Raw genomic sequence first — 17287 nt, 5'->3', positions numbered from 1 at the left:
ATGCTTTGTATGTTAGTTGAGGAACATTCGGGGACGAATGTTCTTAAGGGGGGGAGAATGTAATACCCGGCTAGACTCCGGTATCGGAATCCCTACCGTCCGGTGGGACCTCGGATGTCGGAAACCTCTAGAAGGGTAAAACTATGATTTTATGAAATGTTTTCATGTATTTCATGTTTTTAAGTAAGAAATTAAATGAGTTTTTGCATGAAAAATCTTTGGAGGAAAACCTAGGTTCGGCCGCCGAACTCCGAAGTTCGGCCGCCGAACATGCATGCTTTCGGAGGGACTTTAGGCGCCCGAAAATTTTGAGTGAGGGAAATGCAGGTTCGGCCGCCGAACTCCAAGTTCGGCCGCCGAACCTTGCATGCATGCGGAGGCACTTTCGGCCCCCGAACGTGGCCTGGCCAGCCACCTATAAAAGGGGCACTTAGCCGAAATGGGAGAGTTTTCTCCCATTTTTAGCCACAGCAAGCTTCCGACCTCCCTCTCCCAAATCTTGTGTTTTTCCTTCAATCCCCACCATTTTCTTTGAGTTTCAAGGTTCCACAAAAGTTTTTGAGTGTTTTTAAGCAAGTTTGGAGCTTGGAAGTCTTGGAGCTAAATCCCTCCATTTTCCGAACTAGGGTCGTTCTTCCTCTCGATCTTCAAGAGGTAAGCTTCGATCTATGCTTCTTTTATGTTTTATGAAAGTTTTATGCAAGTTGATGGGGTAGAATGCATGTTTAGGCTTGTTGTTAGGTTTATGGGTTTATGTTGTGATTTGAACAATGTATGTTGGAAATGTGTTGTTTGAAGTGTTGTAGTTGGGGTATATTATAGTTTGAGACCCCTAGGTGTGATGTATGATGTGTATGCATGTGTAGAAACAAGTTTATGCATGTTTTGAGGCATTTTGGAGGCTGTGGACACAAGGGAGCCAAGTTTCTGCCCTTCGGCAGAAACTCAGGTTCGGCCGCCGAAGTGACTTTCGGCCGCCGAACCCCCTTGTGGAGGCAGTTTCGGCTGCCGAAGCCTGCCCCCGAAACTCAAGTTTCGTCTCTGTCTGGGAGGTTCGGCCGCCGAAAGTGCCGCCGAACCTGCATGACTTTCGGCTGCAGAGGGACTTTCGGCCTCCGAACCTGCCGCCGAAAGTGCCCTGTTCAGCCGTTTCTTGCATGTTTTCATGTGATGTTTTCAGGATGTTTTAGGGGGTTTTTGGGGAGTATTTTAGAGTCATATTCATGTATGTTTGGTCCCTCATTTGAGTCCACCTGTGTAGGTTCGGACCCGAGGAACCGAGACCCCCAGCAGTGAGCCAGCTGCTTCAGAGTCTCTTCAGAGCTAGCCAGAGGTGAGTGGAATAAACTTTAAGTTTTAAAGAAAATTAATGAAATGTTTTAGCATGATTCACGCATCATGAATGCCATGAGATATATTAGGTTGTTTGCATTAGAATTCACGAATATGTTGCATTGCATACTTTGTTGTTGATGTGGATGAATGTTGAATGATCCATTAGCCCTTGTATGTCATGATAGCCTATGTGAGTCCAGGTGTGCCTGCTACGGCTCTACGCCCCTGGCACTATGACAGATTATGGAAGTCCGGGTGTGCCTGCTACGGCTCTACGCCCCCGGCATGTATAAGTAAGAAAGATAGGGGCTAAATGGTGACAAGTTCATCCTTGTTGTGAAATGTTTGTGTTATGGCGCATACATGAAAGCATGATTTAAATTGATGTTTTATTATTCTGCTCACTGGGCTCTAGTAGCTCACCCCACTCCCTTTATCCCCAGAGTTGCAGGTACAGGATAGATCAGGAAGTCGGCTAGAGTGAAGTTAAGTCATGTATGTTGTAATAGATAGTAGTGGACATGAACATGATGTAATGAGTATTTATGACCATGTAATGTAATGAATGATTTGATGATGTATTGAGGATTATAGTAGTGCTTGACCTAGAGGTGTGTGAATCCCCATTATGTACAGAGTGTTTAATGAGTAATGATGTTAATGACCATGATTATCCAAGCTGATATGTATGACGATGATACCCCATTGGAGTATTTGATGAGGACTCCAGTGTGGGGTTTATGTATGATTTCGTGCATGCACAGGTTTTGCTTGGATAAGAGAAAAGAAAAATTTTTACAGATCATGTATATGTTGTTATGTATGGGATTCCACAGGTTTATAGGAGGTATGTAGGCTTGCTACGGGTCCCGGCGGCCTTAAGCCGATCTGGATCCTAGCGCCGGTAACGGGTCGGATTTCCGGGTCGTTACACTGCCACTGATGGATCACACTTGGGTCCACTGACCCAGAGAGGACACTCTAACCCAAAAGTCATCAGACCTAACCTCCCCACGGCTCTCGGAGCGATAAAAGAATGAGATGCACCAGGGTCCATCAAGGCATATACATCTGAACAACCAATAATTAAGTTACCTGCCACCACGGTGTTAGATGCATCTGCCTCCTGCTGTGTCATTGTGAAGATCCGTGCTGGAGCTGATGGATCTTCACCTCTGAAACCCGCTGAAGAAGAGGCTGCCCCTCTCCCTCTGCCTCTGCCACTGGCCTGAGTCATGGCTGGAGCTGCTGGCTGCGCTACACTGCTTGAAGTTGTCTGCTGGGATTGAGCCATCGGGACTGCTCTTGGACAATCTCGAGCCATATGCCCCTCCTGACCACATCTGAAACAGGCGTTCGTCCCAAACCGACATACTCCCCTGTGTGGCTTACCACACCTCGCACAAACTGCATTATCCGCACCAGAGCTTGAGCCACTTCCAAATCCCATACTAGACTTAACTTTGTTCCAGAACTTGTTCTTCTTACCCTTGGGCTTACCCCATCTCTTACTGCCTGAAGCTGCTGCACTCAGGGTAGAGGGATCTAATCTTCCCCCACCCGGAGTTTTAGAACCGGAAGACTGTGCCACTGACTGCTTAACTGTCCCCTGAACAATGGCACTGGCCTCCATTTTCCTGGCCATATCTACTATGGCATGGAAGCTCTCCCTGTCCACTGACTGAATCAAGGAGGAATACCTGGAATGGAGTTTCATGACATACCTCCTTGACCTCTTTGAATCTGTATCTAGACTCTGCCCAGCAAAAGGCAACAGCTCCAAAAATCTGTCGGTGTACTCCTCCACACTCATTTCATCCGTTTGCCTCAACTGTTCAAACTCTATCATCTTCAGCTCCCTTGAACTATCGGGAAAAGCCCATCCTGTAAACTCGTTTGCAAACTCTTCCCAAGTCATGCTGTCCACTCTCGGGTTCACATAATTCTTGAACCACTCCCGTGCCTTCTTGCACTTAAGCGTGAACCCGGCCATCTGAATGGCTCTACTGTCATCAGCCCCAATCTCATTTGTGATTACTTTAACCCTTTCAAGATACACAAATGGGTCATCCCCCTTTTCATACTGAGGAGCACCCAATTTCATGTAGTCGGTCATCTTAACCTTGCTCCCACTGGCTGAGCTAGGTCTAGGTGGCTGAACAACTGGGGCTGCTGGTTCTGCAGGTGGTGGGGGTGGTGCAACATTTTCTGAGGTAGGGTTTGCTGGATTTGGATAGTAGGGTGGAGGTGGATACGTTGGGTACTGAGAGTATGGTGGGTAGTAAGGTGGGTATGGCATCTGTGTGGGATAAGGGGTGAAACTAGGGTAATCCGATGTACCTCCCATCGAATACCCGGGATGTTGTGAGAAATGTGGGTAGTGAGGTGGCTGTACAAATCCCGAGGCCTGAGTGCCTCCTTGGGACTCTCCCATACCTTCCTCTGACATGCTAACTCCCAGACTGCCATCCCTCCTCTGCTCTACATCCATATCATCCCCCATGCCCTCAGACATTCCTCCCTGAACTGTTCCTCTGACTGATCTGCTTCTACCCAGATCCAAAGACCTTCTAGGGTCTCTTGCTGCTCTTTCTCAGTTAGACCTACTAGACATTGCCCTAGGCAATGCTGGAGGACGAGCGCTCATGCCCTCATCCTCAGGTGGTACTCCAGTCAATCTTACTGATCGACGAGTTCCTCTCATCCTGTTTTCTGAAAAATAGTACACAACACATAAACATTAGCATCATATGGTTCATGTGGGCACACATGAACCCGCATTACATACATCACATATCATAGCATATCATTAATGCACATGCTTATTATCATGGCATTTCACATCATCATGCAAGACAGGACTCCACATCCTATCCTAGTGGACATGATCTTTTCCTATTGTGCTTGACCTTCTATAACGTCTATGAGCCCGACACTCTAGGTCCGACCATATGAACCTAGGGCTCTGATACTATTCTGTAATGACCCGAAAATCGGACCGCTACCGGCGCTAGTGTAATACCCGGCTAGACTCCGGTATCGGAATTCCTACCGTCCGGTGGAACCTCGGATGTCGGAAGCCTCTAGTAGGGTAGAAACATGTTTTCCTAAAATGTTTTAGTGTATTTTATGATTTTAAATGAAAAGGAAATGAGTTTTTGCATGGAAAACAACCTTGGAGGAAAACCCAGGTTCGGCCGCCGAACATGCATGTGTTTTGGAGGCACGTTAGGACCCCGAAAGCATAGGTGAGGGAAGTTCAGGTTCGGCCGCCGAAACCCAAGTTCGGCCGCCGAACATGGCATGCTTGCGGAAGCACTTTCGGCCCCCGAACGTGGCCTGGCCAGCCACCTATAAAAGGGACCCTTAGCCGAAATGGACGAGCTTTCTTCCATTTTCGGCCACAGCTAGCTTCCAACCTCCCTCTTCCAAATCTAGTGTTTTTCCTCCAAATCCCCACCATTTTTCTTGAGTTTTAAGCTTGCATTGAAGGTTTTGAACTTTTGAAACAAGTTTTGGAGCTTTGGGAACTCAGGAGCTCATTTTCTTGGATCTCCAAGTTTAGGTCGTCTCTTTCTCATTCTTCAAGAGGTAAGAGCCGATCTTAAGCTCAATGTATGTTTTAAATAAGTTTTATGAATTTTTATGGGGTAGAAATGCATGTTTAAGTTAGTTGAGCTATGTTAGGTTTTATGTGAATTTTGAACAATGTGGCATGTTTGAGTATGTTTGAAGTGTTGTAGTTGGGGTATTTATTTGTTTGAGGCCCCTAGGAGCTTGTATGCATGTTTTGGTTGAGTTATATGCATGATTTGAAGTTTTGGGAGGCAAGAGGTTCATGTGAACCAAGTTTCTGCCATTCTGGGAGAAACCAGGTTCGGCAGCCGAAGGGACTTTCGGCCGCTGACAGAGCGCATTTTAGGCCATATTATCATGATCTTAATGATGTTTATTTGCACAGTTTCTGCCTAATTTGGTTGTTTTGTTCATGTTCTACAGAAACTAGGAGTGAAAAGACATTCTGGAGAAAATGTGGTTAAAACTGCCAAAAAGTGCCAAATATGGAAAGTTCCAGAAAAGGAAAGTTTTCATATATGGAAAGTTCAAAATAAGAAAAGTTTCATATATGGAAAGTGCCAAACAAGGAAAGAGTCAAAGAGCGCAGCCAGCAAACTGTCCGAAATTCGAACTGCAGAATCCTTCCTGCCTTGTTTAGAACGTGTGCCAAGAAAGGAAAGTCTTCAAATAAGGCAAGTTTTCAGAAAAGGAAAGTCTTCAAATGAGGAAAGTGCAGAGGCAAAAGCAAATAAGGAAAGCTCGGTCAGAGAATTATTTAAAATTCAAATCGCAGATATTTCTTTCCTTACTCAAAGATGTGCACATACTGCAGCAGTCATATCTTCCAATTTAGGCAGCGAGATCTCATGAAGGCACACTTGCCTCTTCTGCGTTCAACGTTTAAAATTCAAACGAAGGCTCCACCTAAAAAGGAAAGACTTGGCAGATCCACTTTCCCTTCTGCATTCAATGACTGCACACCACTTGCCTCTTGCAACACAATCTGCGCGCCACTCCCTATTCAGGAAGGAGATCTCTATGCACTTGGCCTTCATACAGTCCAGATTCATAATTCAATAGAGGATCCATCTAAATAGGAAGTTTGGACAGCAAATATTTCCTATACAGTGCTGTCCGCGCGCCTACCTCTTCTGCAAAGCCTGATCCGCGCGCCTCCTTCCCTTTCAGTGCTATCCGCGCGCATGCCTCTCTCCTGCAGAGCAAGCCACGACTTTTCTTCCTCTATTGGCATCCTTGGATCGCTCTTCCTTCCTTTTCAGACACAAGGTACGCTCCTTTCCTATTCTGAAAGCCATCTGCGCGCACCTGCCTTCTGAAGTGCATGCACTACTATTCTTTCCTCTTCTGCAACAACTTGGGCAGCAAGTTGAGTTTGGGCAGCAACTTGGGCAGCCTCTACACTAATAAGGAAGACCTAGGCAGCATCAAAACTCTATAAAAAGGTACTCTCTTTGGCAGCCACGAATTTGGACACTTTCAGACTCATCTTCTCCTTCTCCATCCGGATCAAGCAAGGCCGTGCCTCCACCACCTTCGGCTTCTTCTTTTCTTCTTCTACCTTTCTTTATGGTTTTTGTTTCAGCCATGAGTGGCTGAAACCTTTCATTCTAGTTGAAGATCAAGTGAAGCTTTAGTTGTATTGTGGATTGAGAGACTTGGACATTCATTGTTTTACCTTTCGTTATTCAATATTCTTGTGATTTCATGCTTAAGGATATTATTGCTTTGTTATTTAAGATCTCCATTGATTTTTGTTGCAAAGTGATATATTGTTGTTTTGAATGATTTTAAGTCCGTATTTGCTTGAATCGTTTGAACATAAGAACACTTGGTGCACAACCAAGGAAATTGCATGATCTAGTGTTGTCTCCATGCATGTGGGTGACTAGAATTGGTTCTCTCCATTACTTTATGCGATTGACTTTTGCAAAAGGCCTAAGGCTCAAAGACGTTCTTTGGCAATTGTTAATTAGTAATTGATTGGTGGACTTTCCCTAATTAATTTAATCTAAAAGAGAGACTATGGATGTGAGAAGCTTCTTCAATCTCCATAGCCAATTTATTGAATCAACAAAGGAACATTTGAGTCAATGATCAATCCCATCAACTAAAGTGGATCTAAATCTTCAACTAGAGCTTTTACCATCATTGTTTTACCCTCAATTTACTTTCTGCTTACTTTTTAATTACTCTTTTCATTAGCTTAATCAAATCAATCTCAATACCCCCATTTTTACTTTACATGCACTTGCACTTTCTTTTCTTTTCTGCTCTCTTTAATTTGGTCTATTCAAGGAAGGTAAACGAGTATCAATTCCCTGTGGATACGATCCTCTTACCACTGTCTGCAATTTTAATATTGTTGGTAGTTAAACAGGTTATTTATTTTGACCGGCTTCGACAACCGTTCTGTCAAAATTGGCGCCGTTGCCGGGGAGTTGTCTAACTTGTTTATTTTCTTTCTTTTATGACCAGATCTGGACGCGAGGAAATTCTACCTTACGATCCAGAAATTGAGCGCACAATCAGGAGATTAGGTAAGCAAACAGGTACACATTTGAGGACTGCGCAATCCGGATCTGCGCAAAGACACCTTGAAATTGCAGATCAGCCTTCTGAAACCACTCCAACGCATCCTGAACCATCTGAAATGGCTGAAAACGTGGCACCACCTGCTGTAGATGCTGAACATGCTGTCCGTGAGGAAATACCTCAAGGAAATCCAGCCGTAAGGGCCCCAGAGCCAAGAATAAGAACCATGGGAGAATGGGCAGCCCCAACAGGTGATCAAGCACCTCTGTGCATCAATTATCCACCTCTGACCGTTCCTTTTGAGCTCAAAACAGGTTTGATTCATATTCTCCCTAAATTTAGAGGATTAGAAAATGAAAACCCACACAAGCACTTGAAGGAATTCACCATTATTTGTTCATCCATGAGACCTCAAGGAATTACTGAAGAACATGTTAGATTAATAGCTTTTCCTTTCTCTCTTGAGGACCTTGCTAGAGATTGGTTATTCTATTTGCCACCTGGATCTATAAATTCTTGGGAAGAAATGGTTCAAACTTTTTTGAACAAATACTTCCCAACATCTAAATCAATTGGCATAATAAGAGAAATAACTAGCATAAGACAGAAACCTGCTGAAGATTTATATGACTATTGGGAAAGGTTTGAAAGGCTTTGTACAGGTTGTCCACAACATGATATGACAGACAGGTCCCTTATACAATTTTTCTACGGAGGATTGTTGTCATCAAAAAAGAGATACATCGATGTAGCCTGTGGGGGATCCATCAAGGACAAGACACCTGGAGAGATGAGGGAGCTGATCTCCACTCTTGCAGCCTCATCTAGGCAATATGGGGAGGAAAAGCAGATGCAAAGAGGTGTAATACCCGGCTAGACTCCGGTATCGGAATCCCTACCGTCCGGTGGGACCTCGGATGTCGGAAACCTCTAGAAGGGTAAAACCATGATTTTATGAAATGTTTTCATATTTTTAAGTAAGAATTAAATGAGTTTTTGCATGAAAAATCTTTGGAGGAAAACCCAGGTTCGGCCGCCGAACTTTGAGGTTCGGCCGCCGAACATGCATGCTTTCGGAGGGACTTTAGGCGCCCGAAAGTTTTGAGTGAGGGAAATGCAGGTTCGGCCGCCGAACCTTGCATGCATGCGGAGGCACCTTCGGCCCCCGAACGTGGCCTGGCCAGCCACTATAAAAGGGACCCTTAGCCGAAATGGGCGAGGTTTTCTCCCATTTTCGGCCACAACAAGCTTCCGATCTCCCTCTCCTCAAATCTTGTGTTCTTTCACTAGATCTCCTCCATCTTTCTTGAGTTTTAAACCCACATTGCAAGTTTTAAGCTTTAAAGGCAAGTTTTGGAGCTTTGGAAACTCAGGAGCTCTCGTGCTTGGATCTCCGAGTTGAGTCGTCTCTTCCTCGATCTTCAAGAGGTAAGAGCCGATCTTAAGCTCAATGTATGTTTCAAATGAGTTTCATGAAGTTTTAAGGGGTAGAGAAGCATGTTAGAGTTAGTTGAGCATATGTTAGGTTTATGTGATTTTTGAACAATGTGGCTTGCTTGATGTGTGTTTGAAGTGTTGTAGTTGGGGCATATGTTTGTATGAGGCCCCTAGGAACTGGTATGATGTGTATGCATGAGTAGAATCAAGTTTATGCAGGTTTTGAGGCGTTTTGGAGGCTGTGGACACAAGGGAGCCAAGTTTCTGCCCTTCGGCAGAAACTCAGGTTCGGCCGCCGAAGTGACTTTCGGCCGCCGAACCCCCTTGTGGAGGCAGTTTCGGCTGCCGAAGCCTGCCCCCGAAACTCAAGGTTCGTCTCTGTCTGGGAGGTTCGGCCGCCGAAAGTGCCGCCGAACCTGCATGACTTTCGGCTGCAGAGGGACTTTCGGCCGCCGAACCTGCCGCCGAAAGTGCCCTGTTCAGCCATTTCTTGCATGTTTTCATGTGATGTTTTCAGGATGTTTTAGGGGGTTTTTGGGGAGCTTTTCAGAGTCACGTTCATGTATGTTTGGTGCCTCATTTGAGTCCACCTGTGTAGGTTCGGACCCGAGGAACCGAGACCCCCGGTTGTGAGATAGTTGTTCAGAGTTCGTTGTCAAGCTTCAGTTACCAGGTGAGTGGAACAACCCCTTAAGTTTTAAAGTAATTGAATAAATGAATGAATCATAAAGCATTGCCCATGCATCATTATGCCATGCAATATTAGGTTGCTTGCATTAGAATGCACGAATATGTTGCATTGCATAATTTGTTGTTGATGTGGATGAACATTGAATGATCCATTAGCCCTCGTATGACATGATAGCCTATGTGAGTCCAGGTGTGCCTGCTACGGCTCTACGCCCCTGGCACTATGATTGATGATGGAAGTCCGGGTGTGCCTGCTACGGCTCTACGCCCCCGGCATGTATAAGTAAGAAGGATAGGGGCTAAATGGTGACAAGTTCATCCTTGTTGTGAAATGTTTGTGTTATGACGCATACATGAAAGCATGAATAAGAAAAAGAATGAAAATAAAAGTTATTTGATAATAAAAATAAAAATGAATAATAATGTACCTAAAAATGGAGGAATTAAAACAAATGTTTTTAGTTTCCGCTCACTGGGCTTTTAGCTCACCCCACTCCCATTATCCCCAGAGTTGCAGGTACAGGAGAGATCAAGAAGTCGGCTAGAGTGAAGTCAAGTCATATGTATGTAATAGCTAGAGTATGTGGACATGACATATGATAAGAATGTAATGTAAAGTTTGAACAGTTATGTTTATGTAACTATGTTATTGAGGATAGATTTGTGCTTGACCATAGTATATGTTAATCCCTTGGTATGTACATGATCTTATTATATGATGTGTATGTGAACCAACTCAACACAGATTTTATATTGCCATTGAGGCTTTGATGAAATCCCACAGAGGGATTAATGTTTATGTATATGATGAATACAGTGCATGCACAGGTTGAGTTTGGTGTATGAAGAAAAAGAAAAGTTTTAATTCTTAAGTATGTTTCTTGATCATGTATGGGATTAAACAGGTATACAGGATGTATGTAGGCTTGCTACGGGTCCCGGCGGCCTTAAGCCGATCTGGACCCTAGTGCCGGTAACGGGTCGGTTTTCCGGGTCGTTACAGAGTGGTATCAAAGCCTGGTTCATATGATCGGACCTAGAGTGTCGGGCTCATAGATGTTCTAGAAGGTCAAGCACACTAGGAAAATCATGTCCACTAGGATAGGATGTAGAGTCCTGTCAATATGATGATATGATATGCCATGATGATATGCATGTGCATAAATGCTATGATGTGATGCTATGTATGTGATGAGGGTTCATGTGTTTCCACATGAACCATATGATGCTAATGATTGTTTATGCTATGTGCTGTTTTTCAGAAGATAGAATGAGAGGAACTCGTCGATCTACACGATTGACTGGAGTGCCACCTCAGGACGAGGGCGCTGATGCCCGTCCTTCAGCTTTGCCTAGGGCAATGTCCAGTAGGTCCAACAGAGACAGAGTAGCTAGAGACCCTAGAAGGTCTTTGGATCTGGGTAGAAGCAGGTCAGTAAGGGGAACAGTGCAGGGAGGAATGTCTGAGGATATGGAAGTAGACCAGAGGAGGGATGGCAGTCTCGGTGTGAGCATGCCGGAAGAGGGCATGGGAGAATCAGAAGGAGGCACTCAGGCCTCGAGTTATGTCCAGCCACATCACTACCCACCCTATTCACACCATCCAGGGTATTCGATGGGAGGTACATCGGATTACCCCAGTTTTAGCCCTTATCCTCCACATATGCCATACCCACCTTACTACCCACCATACTCTCAGTACCCCATGTACCCACCTCCACCTCCCTTTACCAGTACAGCAAACCCTACCCCAGAGGATGTTGTACCTCCACCACCACCAGTATCTACTGTCCCGGAAGCACAAGTACCCAAACCTACCTCATCTGGAGGGAGCAAGGTCAAGATGACCGATTATATGAAGCTGGGTGCTCCCCAGTTTGAAACCGGTGATGATCCGTTCGTGTACTTGGAGCGGGTCAAGGCAATTACAGATGAGATAGGGGCTGACGACAGTAGAGCCATTCAGATGGCCGGGTTCACGTTTAAGTGCAAGAAGGCACGGGAGTGGTTCAAGAATTATGTGAACCCGAGAGTGGACAGCATGAATTGGGAAGAGTTTTCAAACGAGTTTGCAGCATGGGCTTTCCCTGATAGTTCAAGGGAATTGAAGATGATAGAATTCGAGCAGTTGAGGCAAACTGATGACATGAGTGTAGACGAGTACACAGACAGGTTCCTGGAGTTGTTGCCATATGCTGGGCTGAATTTGGACACAGATCAAAAGAAGTCGAGGAGATATATTATGAGACTGCACTCCAGGTATTCCTCTTTGGTACAGTCAGCAGAGAGGGAGAGTTTCCATGCCATAGTGGATATGGCTAGGAGAATGGAGGCTAGTGCTATCGTTGAGGGGAAGGTAAAACAGTCAGTGGCACAGTCTTCTGGTTCCAAGACCCCAGGTGGGGAAAGGGTAGACTCTTCTTCTCTGAGTACAGCAGTTGCAGGCAATAAGAAGTGGGACAGAGGCCACAGAAAATCTAAGAAGAATAAGTTCTGGAACAAGATCAAGTCAGGTCTGGGTTTAGGCAGTGGCTCAAGCTCTGGCGCAGAGGTTACAGCATGTATGAGATGTGGGAGACCACACAAGGGAGTATGTCTGGCAGGGACAAACACATGTTTCAGATGCGGACAGGCGGGTCATTTGGCTCGAGACTGTCCTAGAGGAGCCTTTACAGCACCGTCTCAGCAGACAACCTCCGGCAGTGTGGTGCAGCCAGTAGCTCCAGCCGCAACACAGGCCAGTGGCAGAGGCAGAGAGAGAGGGTCAGCCTCTTCATCAGCAGGATACAGAGGCGAAGGTCCATCAGCTCCGGCACGGATCTTCACAATGACTCAGCAGGAGGCCAACACATCCAACACCGTGGTGGCAGGTAATCTCATCATTGGTTGTTCAGATGTGTATGCCTTAATGGACCCGGGTGCATCTCATTCTTTTATTGCTCCGAGAGTCGTGGAGAGGGTAGGATTGATGGTCTCTGGGTTAGAGTGTCCCCTATGGGTCAGTGGACCCAAGTGTGACCCGTCAGTGGCAGAGGCAGTCTGCCAATGTAGTCCAGTTTTCATAGAGGGAAGATGCCTTTCCGCCGACCTCGTGGTTCTAGATTTGACAGATTTTGACGTCATTCTAGGGATGGATTGGTTATCGACCCATGGTGCTACCTTGGACTGTAGAGACAAGGTAGTCAGATTCAGAGATCAGGATGGGTCAGAGGTCGTCTTCAGAGGAGACAAGAGGGGTACACCTAGAGGTCTGATCTCAGCTCTTCAGGCTCGTAGGTTGCTTAGGAGGGGATGTCAGGGGTTTCTAGCTCATGTGAGGGAGTTAGATAGTCATGTCAGAGAGCCCGTCTCAGTGCCTGTGGTGAGTGAGTTCTTAGATGTTTTCCCAGACGAGCTTCCAGGACTACCACCTGCAAGGGAGATAGAGTTTGAAATAGAGCTGATGCCTGGAACTAGGCCTATCTCTATCCCTCCCTACAGGATGGCGCCAGCAGAGTTGAAAGAGCTAAAGGAACAGTTGCAAGAACTGGTGGACAAGGGTTTCATCCGACCGAGTACCTCACCTTGGGGTGCTCCAGTGCTCTTTGTAAAGAAAAAGGATGGATCCCTTAGGCTTTGTATCGACTACAGACAGTTGAACAAAGCCACCATCAAGAACAAGTACCCTTTGCCGAGGATCGACGATCTATTCGACCAGCTAGCAGGAGCAGGTTGTTTCTCCAAAATAGATCTGAGATCAGGGTACCATCAGTTGAGGATAAGGAATGAAGATGTACCAAAGACAGCTTTCAGGACCAGGTATGGGCACTATGAGTTCCTTGTGATGCCGTTTGGGTTGACCAACGCCCCTGCAGCATTCATGGACCTCATGAACAGAGTATTCAGTCAGTATCTGGATCACTTCGTTATTGTCTTCATAGACGATATCTTAGTGTATTCCAGAAATGCAGAGGAGCATGCCCATCACCTGAGGATAGTTTTGCAGACCTTGAGAGAGCATGGCTTGTATGCCAAGTTCTCCAAGTGTGAGTTTTGGCTTAGGAGCATTTCATTCTTGGGGCACATTGTGTCAGAACAGGGTATTGAAGTAGACCCCAAGAAGGTAGAGGCTGTAGCTAACTGGCCTAGACCCACCACAGTGACCGAGATCAAAAGTTTTTTGGGTTTAGCAGGTTACTACAGGAGGTTCGTTCAGGACTTCTCAAAGATTGCTGCTCCTATGACCAAATTGACAAAGAAGAATCAGAAGTTTATATGGACCGATCAGTGTGAGGAAAGCTTTGAGGAGCTTAAGAGGAGGTTGACTTCAGCACCGGTGTTAGCTCTGCCAAAAGGTGATGATGACTTCTCAGTATATTGTGATGCGTCCCGTGTGGGACTGGGTTGTGTGCTAATGCAAAATGAGAGGGTGATCGCTTATGCTTCTAGACAGCTGAAGAAGCATGAGCTGAATTACCCCACACATGACCTGGAGATGGCGGCAGTGATCTTTGCACTCAAGATGTGGAGGCATTACCTTTATGGGGTAAAGTGTGAGATCTTCACAGATCATAAGAGCTTGCAGTACATCCTGAGTCAGAGAGAACTGAACTTGAGGCAGAGGAGATGGGTAGAGCTGTTGAGTGACTACGATTGCAAGATTCAGTACCATCCGGGTAAGGCGAATGTTGTGGCAGACGCCCTAAGCCGGAAATCACTCGGCAGTCTATCCCACATTTCAGCAGAGAGGAGGCCGGTGGTGAAGGAGTTCCACAGACTTATGAGTGAGGGATTACAGTTGGAGTTGTCTGGCACAGGTGCTTTGATTGCACAGATGAAGGTAACACCAGTGTTTCTGGAGCAGGTGGCTCAGAAACAGCATGAGGACCCAGAGTTAGTGAAGATTGCCAGGACGGTTCAGTCAGGCAAAGATAGTGAGTTCAGATTTGATGATAAGGGGATCCTCCGCTACGGGAACAGATTATGTGTGCCAGATGACATTGGTCTGAAGGGAGATATTATGGGGGAAGCCCATAATACCAGGTATAGTGTCCACCCTGGAGCCACCAAGATGTATCAGGATCTGAAGAGAGTGTATTGGTGGCCAGCTATGAAGAAGGACGTGGCACTGTTCGTGTCAGCCTGCGATGTGTGTCAGAGGGTGAAACTAGAGCATCAGAAGCCGGCTGGAATGCTTAACCCGCTACCTATTCCAGAATGGAAATGGGAGAACATAGCTATGGACTTCGTAGTGGGGTTACCGGCAACATCCAACAGACTAGACTCCATATGGGTGATTGTGGACAGACTCACCAAATCTGCTCACTTCATTCCAGTTAGGAGCAACTACTCTGTGGATAAGTTAGCGCAGGTTTATGTGGAAGAAGTCGTCAGACTACATGGGGTCCCGGTATCTATAGTGTCAGATAGAGGGCCCCAGTTCACCTCCAGGTTTTGGCGGAGTCTGCAGAGTGCTATGGGTACCAGGTTAGATTTCAGTACTGCCTTCCACCCCCAGACCGATGGACAGTCAGAGAGGACCATCCAGACCGTAGAAGATATGCTCAGAATGTGCGTGCTAGATTTTGGCGGTTCTTGGAAGCAACATCTACCTTTGGTGGAGTTTGCCTACAATAACAGCTATCATGCTAGCATAGGGATGGCTCCATATGAAGCTTTATATGGGAGGAAGTGCAGGTCACCCGTTTGCTGGGAAGAGGTAGGAGAGAGGTCCTTAGCAGGGCCTGAGCTTGTAGAGATTACCAGCAGGGTGGTGTCCATGATCAGAGAAAGGATAAAGACTGCCACCAGCAGGCAGAAAAGTTATGCAGACATCCGCAGGAAACAGGTAGAGTTTCAGGAGGGGGATCTAGTATTGCTCAAGGTGTCTCCGATGAAAGGGGTGGTTCGGTTTGGTAAGAAGGGTAAGCTAGCTCCGCGGTACATTGGACCCTTTGAAGTCCTGCAAAGGATTGGGAATGTATCGTACAAGCTGGACTTGCCTGCTTCTATGGAGAGAATCCATCCGGTTTTCCATGTTTCCATGTTGAGGAAGTTCGTGTCAGATCCGGGCAAGGTTCTTAGTGAGCCTGATATGGAGATCCATGAGGATCTCACCTATGTAGAACAGCCAGTGCGGATCCTAGACACTCAGATCAGAAAGTTGAGGAACAAGGAAATCCCGATGGTAAAGGTCCTTTGGAACCACCACAACTTAGAGGAATGCACATGGGAGACACGGGAGTCCATGCTCCAGCAGTACCCCCATCTGTTTAGAGGTGAGTGTTAGTTGTTCTATGTGTTGCATGTATGATATGTTGTATGTTACGATTGATGCCATGCTTTATATGTTAGTTGAGGAACATTCGGGGACGAATGTTCTTAAGGGGGGGAGAATGTAATACCCGGCTAGACTCCGGTATCGGAATCCCTACCGTCCGGTGGGACCTCGGATGTCGGAAACCTCTAGAAGGGTAAAACCATGATTTTATGAAATGTTTTCATATTTTTAAGTAAGAATTAAATGAGTTTTTGCATGAAAAATCTTTGGAGGAAAACCCAGGTTCGGCCGCCGAACTTTGAGGTTCGGCCGCCGAACATGCATGCTTTCGGAGGGACTTTAGGCGTCCGAAAGTTTTGAGTGAGGGAAATGCAGGTTCGGCCGCCGAACTCCAAGTTCGGCCGCCGAACCTTGCATGCATGCGGAGGCACCTTCGGCCCCCGAACGTGGCCTGGCCAGCCACTATAAAAGGGACCCTTAGCCGAAATGGGCGAGGTTTTCTCCCATTTTCGGCCACAACAAGCTTCCGATCTCCCTCTCCTCAAATCTTGTGTTCTTTCACTAGATCTCCTCCATCTTTCTTGAGTTTTAAACCCACATTGCAAGTTTTAAGCTTTAAAGGCAAGTTTTGGAGCTTTGGAAACTCAGGAGCTCTCGTGCTTGGATCTCCGAGTTGAGTCGTCTCTTCCTCGATCTTCAAGAGGTAAGAGCCGATCTTAAGCTCAATGTATGTTTCAAATGAGTTTCATGAAGTTTTAAGGGGTAGAGAAGCATGTTAGAGTTAGTTGAGCATATGTTAGGTTTATGTGATTTTTGAACAATGTGGCTTGCTTGATGTGTGTTTGAAGTGTTGTAGTTGGGGCATATGTTTGTATGAGGCCCCTAGGAACTGGTATGATGTGTATGCATGAGTAGAATCAAGTTTATGCAGGTTTTGAGGCGTTTTGGAGGCTGTGGACACAAGGGAGCCAAGTTTCTGCCCTTCGGCAGAAACTCAGGTTCGGCCGCCGAAGTGACTTTCGGCCGCCGAACCCCCTTGTGGAGGCAGTTTCGGCTGCCGAAGCCTGCCCCCGAAACTCAAGGTTCGTCTCTGTCTGGGAGGTTCGGCCGCCGAAAGTGCCGCCGAACCTGCATGACTTTCGGCTGCAGAGGGACTTTCGGCCGCCGAACCTGCCGCCGAAAGTGCCCTGTTCAGCCATTTCTTGCATGTTTTCATGTGATGTTTTCAGGATGTTTTAGGGGGTTTTTGGGGAGCTTTTCAGAGTCACGTTCATGTATGTTTGGTGCCTCATTTGAGTCCACCTGTGTAGGTTCGGACCCGAGGAACCGAGACCCCCGGTTGTGAGATAGTTGTTCAGAGTTCGTTGTCAAGCTTCAGTTACCAGGTGAGTGGAACAACCCCTTAAGTTTTAAAGTAATTGAATAAATGAATGAATCATAAAGCATTGCCCATGC

This window comes from Manihot esculenta, chromosome 5 (assembly GCF_001659605.2).
Source record: "Manihot esculenta cultivar AM560-2 chromosome 5, M.esculenta_v8, whole genome shotgun sequence".
Lineage (NCBI taxonomy): Eukaryota > Viridiplantae > Streptophyta > Magnoliopsida > Malpighiales > Euphorbiaceae > Manihot > Manihot esculenta.
Note: the sequence above shows the minus strand (reverse complement) of the source record.